The sequence below is a fragment of the Ictidomys tridecemlineatus genome, chromosome 4 (genome assembly GCF_052094955.1).
Source record: "Ictidomys tridecemlineatus isolate mIctTri1 chromosome 4, mIctTri1.hap1, whole genome shotgun sequence".
Classification (NCBI taxonomy): domain Eukaryota; kingdom Metazoa; phylum Chordata; class Mammalia; order Rodentia; family Sciuridae; genus Ictidomys; species Ictidomys tridecemlineatus.
The window spans coordinates 9,882,446-9,900,136 of record NC_135480.1 but is presented as its reverse complement, the minus strand read 5'-3'; the positions used below and the strand labels follow the sequence as shown (position 1 = coordinate 9,900,136).

The window sequence follows — 17,691 nt, the reverse complement described above, 5'->3', positions numbered from 1 at the left end:
AAATTTGCCAAAATGTTCGCAATCCCAAATGTTGAACAAAGAGAGAACAGAAGTGGTACAGGACATGATGCTTATGAGGGAGCAGAAGAAAAGCCAGAAGCAAAAATCTGTAGTAAGAGTGGAAGAAGAATTGACAGAGACTGACCACTAAGGGAGAAAAGAGAGAGAATCCAGGAAAACAGACAAGCAAGAGGAAAAATATATACAACAAAAAATTAAAAATATAAGAATACACAACAAAACTGCAAAATACCATTCATACACCACAGTTCTCAACAAAGTGATGCATGAAATATACCAGGTTCCCAAATCAGTAGAAATGCTAGAGAAGAGAAAAAAATCAAATCAACACAAAACAACAACAAAAACAAAATTCAATGGAAAACTGAACAACTGAACAGTTGTTCAGAGTTCAAAATTTTCTCAGTCCTATCTCTGATTTATGGGATTGCCTGGCCCACACAGACCCAGTCCCTATAACAACAATCTGGGATCAGATACCCCAGGCTTGGCCAAGTTGCAGTTCCAAGATCTCAATGCTGTTCCAATTAGCAGAGAGATCCCCAGAGATGCACTCACATAGAGGAGAGACACTGAAAAGAAGACGGAAGATGGAGTCATCAGCACTTTCAACAGGAAGACTCCAGGTGCAGCCAACCCTGCAGCCATTTCAACACTGGACCTCTAGGTCCTAGCTGATGTCCCCAAACAGAGGTAGCTGGCCTTGAGATGACAAAGGTGGCAAACTGGCCGCACCCTGACCCCCTAGACCTGGCAGGTATCCCAAGATGGAGGTGGCTGCATGTAACCAAACTTGCAGACACTCTGGCAGCAGACCTCTGGATGGTGGCAGCAGTGGGTCTGCAGCAGCAGTGGCACCCAGAGAACAAGTTGGTGGCAGCAGCACCCAGAGAACAAGTTGGTGGCAGCAGCACCTGTGATAGTGGCACCCAGGGAGAAGAGCTCCAGGTGACAATAGCAGCAGCTGTGAGGGACAGTGGCATAGGTGGTAGCTGGGTGGTAAAAAGACCTTCAGGCACCAGGCAGCTGCATGAAGAAAAGACCAAGTGGGGGCAGTGTGATGAGATGGCAGTGGTATAGGTGACAGCCTTAGATATTTATTTTTGTCACAAACATGCATTCACAGACAAGGATATGTGCACACACACTAATAATATTGAAGTATAATTATTTATGCACCTCTCTCTTACCCACTGAATTATAAGTTCCTTGAAAATTGTCTTGTACTTACCACATTTCTGCTATTAGAACAGAAAAGAGGCTCATGAATACTATCTGAATAAATGAGCAAGCCAGTTAAAATGTGAGGATACCACTGGATGTACCCTCTGTCCTCCATCACCGTCACACTCCCACCACTCTAAGCAACTTTCTTTCAGTGGTAATTGGTGATATGATTTTAAAAGTCAATTTATTTTCATTTTCTTATATTTATTAGTGTGTATTAACTATACAGAATAATGGGTTTTATTGTGACACTTTTACACATGCTTATAACACACTGATCTCCCGGACTCCCTTCCAACTCCCTAGCAGGCCTTCTACTTACATGTCATTTTTTTCTTTCTTGATTCCACATGAGAGAAACATGTGATGCTTGCTTTAGCCTGACTTATTTTGATTAACATAATGATTTTTAATGCCATCAATTTTCCTACAGATGACATAATTTTATTGTTCCTTATGGGTGAATAATACTCCATTTTATAACTATAATGCATTTTTGATGCATTAATCTATTGATGGGCATCTAGGCTGATTCCATGCCTTGGCTGTTTTGAGTAGTGCAGTAATAACACGGGTGTGCATGTATCTCCTTTGTATGCTGGCTTTATTTCCTGCAAATATACCCAGAAGCGTTATGGCTGAATCATACAGTAGTTCTGTTTTTAGTTTTTGAGGAATCTTCATAGTGGCTATACATTTCCCCCAACAGTGTGTAAGAGTTCCTTTTAGCAGCACCCTTACCAATATGTTCTTTTCTTTTTTATTTGTTTTTATTAGTTGTACATGAAAGTAGAATATTTTGATATATTATACATATATGGAGTATAGCGTCTCATTCTTCTGGTTGGACATGATGTAGAATTACATTGGTCCTGTAATCATATGTGCACACAGGAAAGTAATGTCCAGTTCATTCTACTATCTTTCCTATTCCCATTCCTCCTCCCCTTCATTCATTACCCTCTGTACAATCCAAAATACTTCTATTCTTCCCTACTCCTTCCCTTATTGTGAGTTAGCATCTGCATATGTGAGAACATTTGGCATTTTTTTGGGAACTGGCTTATTTCATTTGGCATGATAATCTCCAGCTTCATTCATTTACTAGCAAATGCCATGATTTCATTTTTCTTTATGGCTGGATAGTATTCCTTTGTGTATATGTAGCACATTTTTTATTAATTTATCTGTTGAATAATATTCATTATCTGTTTGGTTCTATAGTTATTGTGAGTTGTACTGTTATAAACATTGATGTGGCTGCATCACTGTAGTTTTGATAATAGTCATTCTGATTGTGGTGAGATGCAATCTCACTGCAGTTTTGATGTGAATTTCTCTGATGCCTAAAGATACTGAGCATTTGTTTACATTTTTATTGATCATTTGTAAATCTTCTTTTGAGAAGTGTCTGTTCAGCTCACTTACCCATGTATTGACTAGGTTGTTTGTTCTTTTGCTGTTATATTTTATTTTATTTTTATTAGATCTTTATGATATACATAGTAGTTGAGTGGTGTTGTCTTTTTTGAGCTTTTATATATTCAGAATATTAATCCTCTGTTAGATGAATAGCTGGCAAAGATTTTCTCCCATCCTTTTGGCTGTCTTCCCTATGTTGATTCATTTCCTTTGATGTGCAGAAGACTTTTAATTTGATGTAATCCCATTTGTCAATTCTTGCCATTATCTCCTGAGTTTTTTTCAGGAAATCACTGCTTATACCAATATCTTGAAGCATTGACCATATATTTTTCTCCAATAATTTCAAAGTGTCAGGTCTTATTTTAAGACCTTTGATCCATTTTGCATTGATTTCTGTACTGGAAAAAAGACAGGAATATAGTTTTAAAATTTACAGGAAGAATTCCAGTTTCCCCAGAACCATTTGTTGAAGAGGATTCTTTCTCCAGCATGTTTTCAGTAACATTGATGTAAATTAGAAAATTATAGATGCATAGGAGTATTTCTGGACCCTTGATTCTATTCTGTTGGTCTACATGACTACTCTTGTACCAATACCATGTTGTTTTTGTTTTAATAGTTTTATAATAAATTTTGTGATACTTCCATCTTTATTCTTTATGCTCAGATTTGCTTTGGCAATTTAGTCTTCCATATGAATGTTAGGATTGTGTTTTTAGTTCTATGGAGAATGTTATTGGTAATTTGAAGGGCCTTGCATTGTCTCTGTTCATGGCTTTTGGCAGTATGAGCCATTTTAACATTAATTCTGCCAACCCATAAACATGAGAGGTCTTTACATCTTCCAGAGTTGCCTTCAATTCTTTCATTCAGTTTTCTGTAATTTTCTTGTAGACATCTTTTACCCTCTTGGTTAAGTTTACTACTGTGTATAGTTTTAAGCTACTGTGAATGGAATTGTTTTCCTGATTTCTTTTTCAGTGGGTTTGTTATTGGAGTACAGAAAAGCTATTTAAAAAAATATGTTTATTTGTGTCCTGCTGCTTGGTTGAATTTTCTTAACAGGTCTAAGTCTTCTGGTGGAGTCTTCATGTTCTTCTAAGCATAGAAGCATATCATCTTCAAACAGGGACAAATTTGACATTGTACTTTTGTATTCATATCCCTTTTATTTCTTTTTCTTGTAAGATTGCTCTGGCTAAGTTCTCCAGTACTGTATTGAATATACATGGTGAGAGTGAATACCCTTGTCTCCTTCTGATTTTAGGGGAAATTCTTTCATTTTTTTCAGCATTTATTAAAATATTGGCTGCACATTTACCATATATAGCCATTAATGATATATTACATTTATTGATTTGCCTATGTTGAACCAACTTTGCATCACTGGAATGAAGCCAACTTTTTTGTGGTCATGATGTGTGATATTTGATGTGAACCCGAATTTTATTTGCAAGATTTTTTTGAGGATTTTAACATGAATGTTCAGCAAGGATATTAGTTTGTAAAGTTATTTTTGATTGCTGTGTCTTTATCAGATTTTGACTTCACATAATGAATTTAGAATAGTTCCTCCCCTTTCTATTTTATGGAATATCTTGAGGAGCATTGGTACTACCTCTTTAAAAGTCTGGTAGAATTCAGCTGAATGCATCTGGTTTGGAGCTTTTCTTTCTTGGGAGTTTTTTTGTTTTTAAATATTGACTCATTTCTTTATTTGTTATTAATCTCTTTAGTCTTTTTGTATCCAAGGCAAAATATCCAAGACACAGTGTCATCTCCTCTCACTGCTTCTGATCAGGAAAAAAGAAATGAAAACACAATTTGTGCTGAGGCATCCTTTGGAACAAAATAATCCACCAGTTCAGGCCATGATGATCACAGACCTAGACCACCTTGAATCCACACATAGTAGTCTCTATCCCCATGATAGAGGTAGAACTGCTTATTTAAGTGGAGCATCTTCAGCTTCCCTCCACATTGCACACTGGACTTCCTACTGCATAAAGTTCTCAGTAGATCTGGGTCATGCTCACTTCACTGGGCTGAAACTGGCATTTGGGGTACGAGCCCATTGACTAGTGAGAAGAAGATGCTATGAGATCTTCTGATACAAAATTTTAGGGACTTCTGATCAGCCAAGCAGTAAGTTCAGATGATGGGACCCTTCCTAAGAGAGCTCTCTGATGGGGCACCTTATGAATATGCTGGGAAATGAGAATCTCTTCCCCACTAGTGGCATGCTACAGAAATCCCAGGACTCCTATCTGCTTCAATTGTTTGTTTGCAAGGCTCCAGATGCAAATAGACAATGATGCGCTTGTGGAGATTGCCAGGATTCTCTCTATTCCACTGTGGGGTACTTCCCCTCTTCCTACCAAGAAGCAGAGCACTCAGTGTTGGGGTGCTCCATTTCCCTTACAGAAATATTTCTGGGGGTTTCCTGGTCACTGATTTTTTTTTTACTGCTGCCCTCTAGTTATTTTTAAAATAGTCTTCTACTGCAATATGAAGCCACAACTCCTGTTGTTTTAGCTCAATCTCATGGAGATGCAGGTGAATGCTATGAGCCTCTAATACACCATCTTTCCTTCAAGAACCTGCCCAGTTTCCAGTTATATTATTTGAGCTCAAGCAGAAAGTTACTAAAATGTAGGACCATACTTCATGTGTTAATCATCTTTTCATCACTTTGACCAGAATACCTGACAAGAACAGCATAGAGAGGAAAAAATGCTTATTTGGGGCTTACCATTTCAGAGATATAATACATGGTTGGCCAATTTGATTGCTCTGTCCCTGATATAGGGCATACCATTGTAGCAGAAAAACCAGGCAAAGAAATATTCTTAGCTCTGGCAGCCAGGAAACAGAGAGAGGGAGAGAGGTGGGGGTTAGGGGGGTGTGCACTAGGAGCCAAGGAGAAGATGTGATCCCCAAGTGCAGGCCCCAGTGATCTATGTGTTCCAGCCAAGGCCTATCTGCCTAAGTTACCTCCCAGTAGCCACTCATATTATAAATCCATCATATAAATTAACCCACTGATGAGGTTAGAGCACTCATAAACTAATCATAGCAGCTCTGAATATTCCTGCATTGCATAACATATGAACTTTTGTGGGGTATCTTGCATCTAAAACGTAACACTTTACTGAATTAATTTTACTTGGAATGATTTTCCTCTCACCATCTCTCCTAGAAAAATTAAACCCTTCAATCAGTACTGCAAACTACCTATTCTGTAAAAAAAAATCATAAAACATGTAACAGCATTACTCTGTATTTTTTTCCTCAGAGAATTTGGAGATCAATGTTCAAAGTTGACTGAAATTTATTTTCTGTGACAAGAATTTTCATAAAGTACAACAATAACAGATTTAATTGCAGAAAGCAGATCTATAAAAATATTTCTATCATTGATTTAAAGAAACCAGTCACCTAAATAACCTGATGATTAGGGGATATTAGTTCCATGGACTTGCCACAGAAGTGAAGAGGGGACCATTAAAGAGAAAAAGAGGTCAGGATCAACACCTTTTTCTGTGTCACAGTGAAAGAGGATAGAACAATTTTTTCTTTGAACTTATCCAGATAAGTTCACTTTGCCTTTAGTTGGGGAGAGACATAGAGACACCATGGCCTTTCAGGATCTCCTTTATGAAGTTGGTGGTCTGGGGAGGTTCCAGATAATTCAGATGGCTTTTCTTCTTACCTACAATGCCATGGCACAGACTCATATTATATTGGAAAATTTCACTGCAGTCATCCTTGGTCATCGCTGCTGGGTCTAACTCCTTGACAATGATGCTATCTCCAACAAGGAAACTGGGACCCTTAGCCAAGAAGCCCTCCTGAGGATCTCCATCCCACTAGATTCAAACCTGAGGCCAGAGAAATGTCATTGCTTTATCCACCCACAATGGCAGCTTCTTCATCTGAATAGAACCTTCTCAAACATGAGTGAAGTGACTGGGTATATGACCAGAGTTTGTTCCTCTCCACCACCGTGACTGAGGTAACAGGCTTAATTTTCCACTTGTGAGTGCTTGACATGTAGAAACAAAGAAAATAATGAACATGTTTTGAGATTTTAATTGCTGTGTGGATGCTGGTTCTTCTTTTTTTTCCCCAAAAGCTATTGGTTCTTTATGCAATATGGGACACATACGTAGTGTAATGATAAATAATAAATAGGAATCCAGCTCTGTCCTCTGAAGGTGATTGCACATCTGCTATGTTTCTGCCTGTGGATAACGGAGGTGTCTATATTGCTCTGTTCAGAGCAAAAGAAACAAATTTCTTTTTTCCCTTATATTTTTGCAAGAACTGCCTAAATCGGAGCCGCTGCCCGTGCCTGCAAGGTAGGCAGACCTGCGACTGACCGGCAGAACAGGCCCAGTGGCCCGCCGGCATGGTAGACACATCACCCCAGTTGGAGGAAGGGCCCAGCTGCTGCCCGCAAGGTAGGCAGACCGAGCAACCTGGAGAAGGGGCCCAGCGGCCCACCGGCCTAGCTGAAAGATCACCCCAATTGGAGGAGGGGCACAGCTGCTGCCTGCACCTGCAAGGTAGGCAGACCTGCAACCTGGAGAACAGGCCCAGCGGCCCACCTGCATGATAGATCACCTCAATTGGAGGAGGAGCACAGCCGCCACTTGTGCCTGCAAGGGAGACTTTGCAACTATACAAGAGCAATATAAATATATAGGGGGAAGATTCAATAACACAACAGTTTCACCAAGCAGAAAGAAACGTGAGCAGTATGAAAAGACAAGGAAAGAAAGGACCACAAGCAATGCAGTTAAACTCAACTTTAGAAGAGGTAATATCTGCACCAGATGGAATGTCAGATAAAGAATTCAGGATGTACATGCTTCAGATGATCTGGAGTCTCAAGGAAGACATTAGACAGCAAAATCAGACAATGAAAGATCACTTTGACAATGAATTACATAAACAAATCCAAGAAGCAAAAGATCAACTATACAGGGAGATAAGGGTATACAAAACAAACAGAAATCCTAGAAATGCAGGAAGCAATAAACCAACTTAAAAACTCAAATGAGAATACTACCAGCAGAGTAGAACACTTAGAAGACAGAACATCAGACAATGAAGACAAAGTATTTCAACTTGAACATAGACAGCTCAGCAAGACTGTTAAGAAACCATGAGCAGAACATCCAAGAAATATGGGATAACATAAAGAGACCAAACTTAAGAGTCATTGGGATACAGGAAGGTATAGAGGTCCAAACCAAAGGAATGAGCAATCCATTCAATGAAATAATATGAGAAAACTTCCCAGACTTGAAGAATGAGACAGAATCCCAAATCCTAGAAGCCTACAGGATGCCAAATGTGCAAAATCATAAGAGATTCACACCTAGACACATTATAATGAAGATGCTCAACATACAGAATAAGGAGAGAATTTTAAAAGCTACAAGAGAAAGGAAGCAGATGACATTTAGGGGTAAGCCAGTCAGGATAACAGCTGATCTTTCAGCACAGACTCTGAAAGCTAGAAGATCCTGGAATAACATATTTCAAACGCTGAAAGAAAGTGGGTTCCAACAAAGAATTGTGTATCCAGTGAAATTAAGGTGCAGGATGGAAGATGAAATTAAAATATTCCACGATAAACAAAAGTTAAAATAACTTGCAGCTAGAAAACCAGCTCTTCAAAACATCCTTGGCAAAGCATTACAGAAAGAGGAAATGGAAAATAACAATGAAAACCAACAGTGTGTGGTATTACAGTAAAGGGAAAAAATAATCAAAGAGGAAAAACAAACTACGTTAAGTAACATAAATAAATAAATATGGCTGGAAGAACAATCCATATCTCAATAATAACCCTAATGTTAATGGCTTAAACTCACCAATTAAGAGACACAGGCTAGTAGAATGGATCAAAAAAAAAAAAAGATCCAACAATATGCTGCCTATAGGAGACGCATTTGATAGGAAAAGACATACAAAGACTGAAGGTGAAAGGTTGGGAAAAATCATATCACTCATATGGACTTCAGAAACAATTAGGAGTGTCCATACTCATATCAAATAAAATAGATTTCAAGCCAAAGTTAATCAAAAGGGATAAAATGGGACACTACATACTGCTCAAGGGAACCATACACCAACAAGACATAACAATCATAAATATATATGCCCCAAACAATGGTGCAGCTATGTTCATCAACAAACTCTTCTCAAGTTCAAGAGTCTAATAGACCACAACACAATAATTATGGGAGACTTCAACACACCTCTTTCACCACTGGACAGATATTCCAAACAAAAGTTGAATAAAGAAACTATAGAACTCAGTAATACAATTAATAACCAAGACTTAATTGACATATATAGAATATACCACTCAACATCAAGCAGTTACACTTTTTTCTCAGCAGCACATGGATCCTTCTCAAAAGTAGATCATATATTATGTTACAGGGAAACTCTTAGACATTATAAAGGAGTAGAGATAATACCATGCATCTTATCTGATCATAATGGAATGAAACTGGAAATCAACGATAAAAGAAGGAAGGAAAAATCATGCATCACTTGGAGAATGAACAATAGGTTACTGAATGATCAAAGGGTTATAGAAGACATCAAGGAGGAAATTGAAAAATTCTTAGAGATAAACGAAAACACAGACACAACATATTAGAATCTATGGGACACAATGAAACCAGTTCTAAGAGGAAAATTCATTGCTTGGAGTTCATTCCTTAAAAAAAGAAAAAAACCAACAAATAAATGATCTCACACTTCATCTCAAAATTCTAGAAAAAGAAGAGCAAAACAACAGCAAAAGAAGTATAAGGCAAGAAAGAATTAAAATCAGAGCTGAAATTAATGAAATCGAAAGAAAAGAAACAATTGAGAAAATTGACAAAACTAAAAGTTGGTTCTTTGAAAAAATAAATAAGATCAACAGACCCTTAGCCATGCTAACGAAGAAGAGAAACTCAAATTACTAGCATATGGGATGAAAAAGGCAATATAACAACAGACACTTCAGAAATACAGAAGATAATTAGAAATTATTTTGAATCTTTATACTCCAATAAAATAGAAGATAGTGAAGGCATCAATAAATTTCTTAAGTCATATGATCTGACCAGATTGAGTTAGGAGGATATAGACAACCTAAATAGACCAATATCAATTGAGGAAATAGATGAAGCCATCAAAAGACTACCAACTAAGAAAAGCCCAGGACCAGATGGGTATACAGCAGAGTTTTACAAAACATTTAAAGAAGAACTAATACCAATACTTTTCAAGTTATTTCAGGAAGTAGAAAAAGAGGGAGAACTTCCAAATTCATTCTAGGAGGCCAACATCACCCTGATTCCTAAACCAGACAAAGACATTTCAAAGAAAGAAAACTACAGACCAATATTTCTAATGAACCTAGATGCAAAAATCCTCAATAAAATTCTGGTGAATCGGATACAAAAACATATCAAAAAAATTGTGCACCATTATCATGTAGGATTCATCTCTGGGATGCAAGACTGGTTCAATATACAGAAATCAATAAATGTTATTCACCACAAAAATAGACTTAAAGATAAGAACCATATGATCGTCTCGATAGATGCAGAAAAAGTGTTCGACAAAGTACAGCATCCCATTATGTTCAAAACTATAGAAAAACTAGGGATTACAGGAACATACCTCAATATTGTAAAAGCTATCTATGCTAAGCCTCAGGCTACCATCATTCTGAACGGAGAAAAATTGAAGGCATTCCCTCTAAAATCTGGAACAAGACAGGGATGCCCTCTCTCACCACTTCTGTTCAACATAGTTCTTGAAACACTGGCCAGAGCAATTAGACAGACGAAAGAAATTAAAGGCATAAAAATAGGAAAAGAAGAACTTAAATTATCACTATTTGTAGGTGACATGATTCTATACCTAGCAGACCCAAAAGGGTCTACAAAGGAACTATTAGAGCTAATAAATGAATTCAGAAAAGTGGCAGGATATAAAATCAACATGCATAAATCAAAGGCATTCCTGTATATCAGCGACAAATCCTCTGAAATGGAAATGAGGACAACCACTCCATTCACAATATCCTTGAAAAAAATAAAATACTTGGGAATCAACCTAACAAAAGAGGTGAAAGACTTATACAATGAAAACTACAGAATCCTAAAGAGAGAAATAGAAGAAGATCTTAGAAGATGGAAAAATATACCCTGTTCATGGATAGGCAGAACTAACGTCATCAAAATGGCAATATTACCAAAAGTTCTCTATAGGTTTAATGCAATGCCAATCAAAATACCAATGGCATTTGTTGTAGAAATAGGTAAAGCAATTATGAAATTCATATGGAAAAATAAAAGATCCAGAATAGCAAAATCAACTCTAAGCAGGAAGTGTGAATCAGGCGGTATAGCGATACCAGACTTCAAACTATACTACAGAGCAATAGTAACAAAAACAACATGGTAGTGGTACCAAAACAGGCGCGTGGACCAATGGTACAGAATAGAGGACATAGAAACCAATTGACAAAATTACAACTATCTTATATTTGATAAAGGGGCTAAAAGCATGCAATGGAGGAAGGATAGCATCTTCAACAAATGGTGCTGGGAAAACTGGAAATCCATATGCAACAAAATGAAACTGAATCCCTTTCTCTCGCCATGCACAAAAGTTAACTCAAAATGGATCAAGGAGCTTGATATCAAATCAGAGACACTGCGTCTGATAGAAGAAAAAGTTGGCTATGATCTACATACTGTGGGGTCAGGCTCCAAATTCCTCAATAGGACAACCATAGCACAAGAGTTAATAATTAGAATCAACAAATGGGAATTACTCAAACTAAAAAGTTTTTTCTCAGCAAGAAAAACAATAAGAGAGGTAAATAGGGAGCCTACATCCTGCGAACAAATCTTTAGTCCTCACACTTCAGATAGAGCCCTAATATCCAGAGTATACAAAGAACTCAAAAAATTAAACAATACGAAAATAAACAACCCAATCAACAAATGGGCCAAGGACCTGAACAGACACTTCTCAGAGGAGGACATACAATCAATCAACAAGTACATGAAAAAATGCTCACCATCTCTAGCAGTCAGAGAAATGCAAATCAAAACCATCCTAAGATACCATCTTACTCCAGTAAGATTGGCAGCCATTATGAAGTCAAACAACAACAAGTGCTGGCGAGGATGTGGGGAAAAGGGTACACTTGTACATTGCTGGTGGGACTGCAAATTGGTGTGGCCAATTTGGAAAGCAGTATGGAGATTTCTTGGAAAACTGGGAATGGCACCACCATTTCACCCAGCTATTCTCCTTCTCGGTCTATTCCCTAAAGACCTAAAAGAGCATACTACAGGGACACTGCTACATTGATGTTTATGGCAGCACAATTCACAATAGCAAGGCTGTGGAACCAACCTAGATGCCCTTCAATAGACGAATGGATAAAAAAATGTGGCATTTATACACAATGGAGTATTACTCTGCATTACAAAATGACAAAATCATAGAATTTGCAGGGAAATGGATGGCATTAGAGCAGATTATGCTAAGTGAAGTTAGCCAATTCCTAAAAAACAAATGACAAATGTCTTCTTTGATATAAGGAGAGTTACTAAGAACAGAGTAGGGAGGAAGAGCATGAGAAGAAGGTTAACATTAAACAGGGATGAGAGGTGGGAGGGAAAGGGAGAGAGAAGGAAAATTGCATGGAAATGGAAGCAGACCCTCATGGTTTTACAAAATTACATACAAGGGGAAGTGAGGGGAAAGGGAAAAATAATACAATTGGGAGAAATGAATTACAGTAGATGGGGTAGAGAGAGAAGATGGGAGGGGAGGGGAGGGGAGGGGGGATAGTAGAGGATAGGAAAGGCAGCAGAATATAAGAGACACTAGTATGGCAATATGTAAATCAATGGATGTGTAACCGATGTGATTTTGCAATCTGTATATGGGGGTAAAAATGGGAGTTCATAATCCACTTGAATCAAAGTGTGAAATATGATATGTCAAGAACTATGTAATGTTTTGAACAACCAACAATAAAAATTAAAAAAATAAATAAACACGAATCCAATATCATGGCACTTTTATTCTTGTGATGATTATAGTTTAAGGAAGTAAATCATGTGTCTTGTTAAAAATGTCATGTTAGTCAGTAATTCCCTGCCATGAATGCCAATTAGAGGCATCTGGTAGGTTGATCAAAACCTACATATCAAGAATGAAATCCTAGAGTAATCATGTGGGAAGGTGTGCAGTGGTATTCAAGATTAAGTAAATTCTTCAGTAAATTAATCACTTTTCACACATGCTGAAAAGTTCTCAAATTTGGCACCATCATTCAAGGACTTGAGTGAAGTTCATTGTAATCCACAGGTGTAAGGTAGTCTTCCTAGATAAACATTTGTTTAATCTGAGGATTAAACAAATGTATGTATGGTAGAATTCAAATGTTTTTGAAAAGGGAAGTTGTAGAAGAAGATAGGGGCCTATTATCATGAAAACTGCAGGTCTGTTATGCTGGTTTCCTTGTCTTCCAGTGGGATCTGGTATGTGAATCTCAGTCACTGAATTCAGTGTCTAAATTCTTCTTCATGGGTGGAATGTTAATTGTAAACATTGTATGTGGCTATTTGTGAGACAAGTGAGTGCCTGTAGTTCACAGCTCTCTCCTACCAGTGGCTACTCTTATTAGCTTATGAATTATTCATCCATTATGAAACACTTATTGCAAACTACACTGTCCTGGGAATATCTTTGTTCCTAGGGATCTACAAACAAAAATGCAAAATTTAATTCAGTGTGGTGAGACCTAATTTTAAAAGTTTGAGTCTTGTGTGCAGGACAGCACCATAAGATGTGGAAGTGTTTTGCCAAAGGGTATGGAAAGAAGATGCAACATCATGGGGTTTGAATGTCACAAAGAGTGACAAAGTGTTTCTCTGGGGACACAGATGAAGATGTGTCACCACATCAGATCCAGCCTGCTAGAATATGCCGCTTTGGAAAAGAAAGAACACTGTCAGTATTGCCCAAGGGCATTGTGCTCAGTCCCTCCTGGATACTGCACCAAATCCTTTTGGTGCCAAGAGAATGCTCATTGTGCTTGTGTGGACAATGCAGTATGGCTTGACTGTCCCATTCCTCCAGTAGAGTCCACAGTGACATGTCATTTGTGGTGTGTGGGAGGTCTTGCCTGTCACCTTCAATTTTGCTTTTGCCAGAACAACTTTTTAAGGGCGACTTTCAACCATGTAGGGTAATTAATTTCATGACATTTAGTGTTGCAATTTGTGGTACAACAATTTTGATCCTGTACCTTTACATGTGTGCTTTGAAATGATAGACAATGATCGCCCTCATACTTTATTGCCAATTAACTTAGTTTTTGAGGATATGAAGTAGTCTCCTTTAACTTTAATTGCCTTGTACTAATAACTACTATGAAGAATTTCTTTTTTAAAGTAATTATAAGTAGTTATTAAATATGAAGACTATACTTGGCATTTCAATAGTCCCTATTTCATGTATCTAATTAGATCTTTATCATATGCTGAGGTTATAGACATCTTTTATTTTTAATCCAATGAATGAAATTTGACTTAGGTTCATTTCTAAGTATGTACAATAAATAAGGTTGCAATATTCAAAATAAAAAAATGTTTTCCACAGTGGCACCTTATTGAGTATAATAAGCAAGTACTTCTGTGTCTAGATTCATTTCTTATGAACCTCAAGAATCCTTTGTCTATATTTTGCCTAATTTTTTATTCCTTGCTTATGTTAATAAATACTATTAAAATAGAACTTCAATTTATTTATGTACTGATTTTATGAAATGCTATGCTGATAAATTCATAAATGAAGAACAATTTTATAAATAAAGAACAAGTTAATGAATAAAGAATACTAGGAATTATCATTTGAGGAGCTAAAAAATAAAATAAATAAAAGTTGATTGAAAACAATCATTTTGTGCAAAGAACTTTCAGAGTACCACACATTTTACCCACATATGCACTATGGGAGTATCAGAAGGAGAACAGGGAGAGTAATGGGCTGAGAAATTATTTGAAAAAGTTTTGCAATATACAAATATTAGTAGTTCTAGAAGATTAGTTTTAGATCCCTAATTTTTTTTATATCACAACCATATCATCTACAAGTAAGGATAGTTTAACTTCTTGTTTTTGCTTCTTCTGCCTTTGACTATTTTCTCCACAGTACTAGGATCTACCTTTCAATGCTAAATGAAACATGTGAGAACTGACATCCTGATTTTCTTGATGATTTTCAGTGAATGTACTGTGCTTTTCAGTCCTGTGTATGCCATTAACTATATAGAGTTCTGATAGATTCCCTTAATAAGTTTCAGGAAGTTCCCTTTCATTTCTAGTTTTCTGAGTGCTTTGCTTATGAAAGATTTTGAATTTGATATCTGATCTCTGGAGAATAATGTGTCTTAATTGATTCTGAAGGTCTAGCAAAATACCTGATACTGGGTAATTTATAAATAGTAGAATTGTGTTTCTCACAGATCTAGAGACTGGAAAGTCCAAGGTCAAGGCATCAGCTTATTGGATAACTAATAGGGTCTTGCTGTATGCTGTCTTCACACAGAAGAGGAAGACTAAAATGTATTCTTATTTTGTGGAATAGTCAATATCTCATTCAAATGGAAAAAATATATAAGAATATTCTCTAAGGAAGCTGAGACATCAGAAATATTAGAAAATTAGTCACATAAATAAATATTTTACATGTGCTCAAAAATAGAAGAGATCATGAAAATAGAGATGAAGAAAGTTAGTAAAAAATGTATGGTAAGTGAGACTATCAATAATAAGATAGGAATTGTAAAGCAGGAACCAAACAGAAATCTGCAAGAGAAAAGTATAATAACTGAGTAAAAATGAACCCATGAACTTAAATGAGAATCAGTAGGAATCATCAAGTCTGATGAGCCAAAAAATAAAATTAAATAATAATTAAAAAAACTAGATTGAAGGAAGATGCTAGCATGCAAAGGATGTATGGAGCACCACGCAGTGCACCCACATATGCACTATGGGAGTCTCAGAAGGAGAAAAGAGAGAGTAGTGGGCTGAGACATTATTTGAAGAAATCTCACAATATACAAATCCAATTGTCCCAATAAAATCTAAGCAGGTAAACTCAAAGGCCGTCACTATGATATATTACAATAAAAATGTTAAATTCAAAGAGTGAACTAGAATGAAGCAAGAAAGAAGAGCATTCTCACATACAATGGCTCCTCAATAGAATATTAGATGACTTTTTTTTCCTCAGAAAACATGGAAGCATCCTAGCCTTCTCTTCTCAATAAGAGTCATTCTACTGTGTTAGCTGTGCATCTGTAAATTCATGATTTACAAAATGAGACAGTTGGGTTTGTGTATCTAAATTTACATATAATTCAAATGTGCTTTCTCTTTCTCTCCTTTTGTGTACTTAGCATTATGTTTCTGAGATACATACATATTCCTATTAGTACTTTTAGTTCACATTTCTAATTGTCACATAATGCTCTACAATGGAGATCCATAACAGTGTTTCTGAGCTGCTTTTTGGTAATGGACAACTGGATTACCACCGAATGCTCGCTGTCCCAAAACTAAGGAAATGGTCAATTTTTATGTGTTTTTCCTGTGAGAAAGTACATGTTGTATTTTTACATATCTGTTTTGTTGCCCAAGGCCAAAAATCCAAACTCAGCAGATAGAGACTCTTACCCCAACCCATCAGCAACTTTGATGTACCACTTCACAGATGTTCCTATTATATCATGTTAACCATAACCTAGGCAGTTCTAGAATCCCAAGGGCTGATTTTAACAATTTATACATGATGTTGACTTTCCACTATGCTAGTGTATGGTACAGTGCAAGAGATCTTTATGTTTGTTAATATTTCTAACACTGTAACACATCTTATATAGCTTGAATTGGTGCCAAACTACTGGTAAAAATTGAAGAAGAAGTTTTGTTCATACAATATCTATTTACAAAGAAGGAGAGTTGATTTGAGCATATCAGCTGTTAGTTCTTTATGGATATTTCATAGGTGTGAAGTATTTTCTTTGTGCGAATTTTTGCCACAGTTGTTATTGTTCCCGCAATCTCATATTTCCCTTTTCCATAGGTTTGGGAGGAGGTTACTTCTCCAGCTGGCTGTCACTGACACCTGTGCTGGCTTTGCTCCCACTTTCCTGGTTTAGTGCTCACTACGTCTCCTGGCTGGCATGTCCACCATGGCCATCCTGACAAATGCTATTCTTCTCAGTAAGTCAGTACTGACTCTTGGACATTTATTGAGCTTTGACTTTGACCTTGATATTCTACCTTTGCTTGAATAATTATTCAGTGATGTTTTCTCTCAGTTGCAGAATGGACAAGTCCCAAATATCAAACTATGGGAACAACAATGACAGTCTGTGCTGCTACTTTTGGAAACATCATGTTGGGAAGCCTGGCTTTTGCTATTCTCATACTCTCCAGCTGGTCATGTCTATATCTATGTTCTTCATATTTATTTCCTCAAGGTATGAGCTCCTTTTGCTCTTTCTCTTACTGGATTGTGGGATGGGAATGTACATGGCGTCAGGACATAAAAATTTATTTTGTCTTGATTCTACACCTGAGGATATGCTCTCAGAACAGGTATCCATGTGTGATTTGAGAAGCAGGGTAAGTAGGACTGTCAGATGAAATTGAGAACACTGAATAATATTTCTTTTTTTAGCAGCTAGGAGAGTTAATTGGAGAAACATATGCTTAGAAGGTGCAGCGTGGACAGAACAAAAGCTTCAGCCCTGGTATCTGAGGGAGTCTTGGCTAATATGCCTTTCTAAGTTGTTTGTCTATGTGTAATTTGAACAGCAGGGAAAGTAGAACTGTCAGGTGAAATTTAGGAAATTGAATAATCTTTCAATTTACAATAACTAATAAATATTTTTGGAAA

At 36.9% G+C, this 17,691-nt stretch overlaps 1 pseudogene; it reads left to right on the top strand.

Moving 5' to 3' along the window:
* Window positions 1-6,308: 6,308 nt before the first annotated feature.
* Window positions 6,309-17,086, top strand: LOC144376615 (organic anion transporter 7-like; annotated as a pseudogene).
* Window positions 17,087-17,691: the final 605 nt, after the last annotated feature.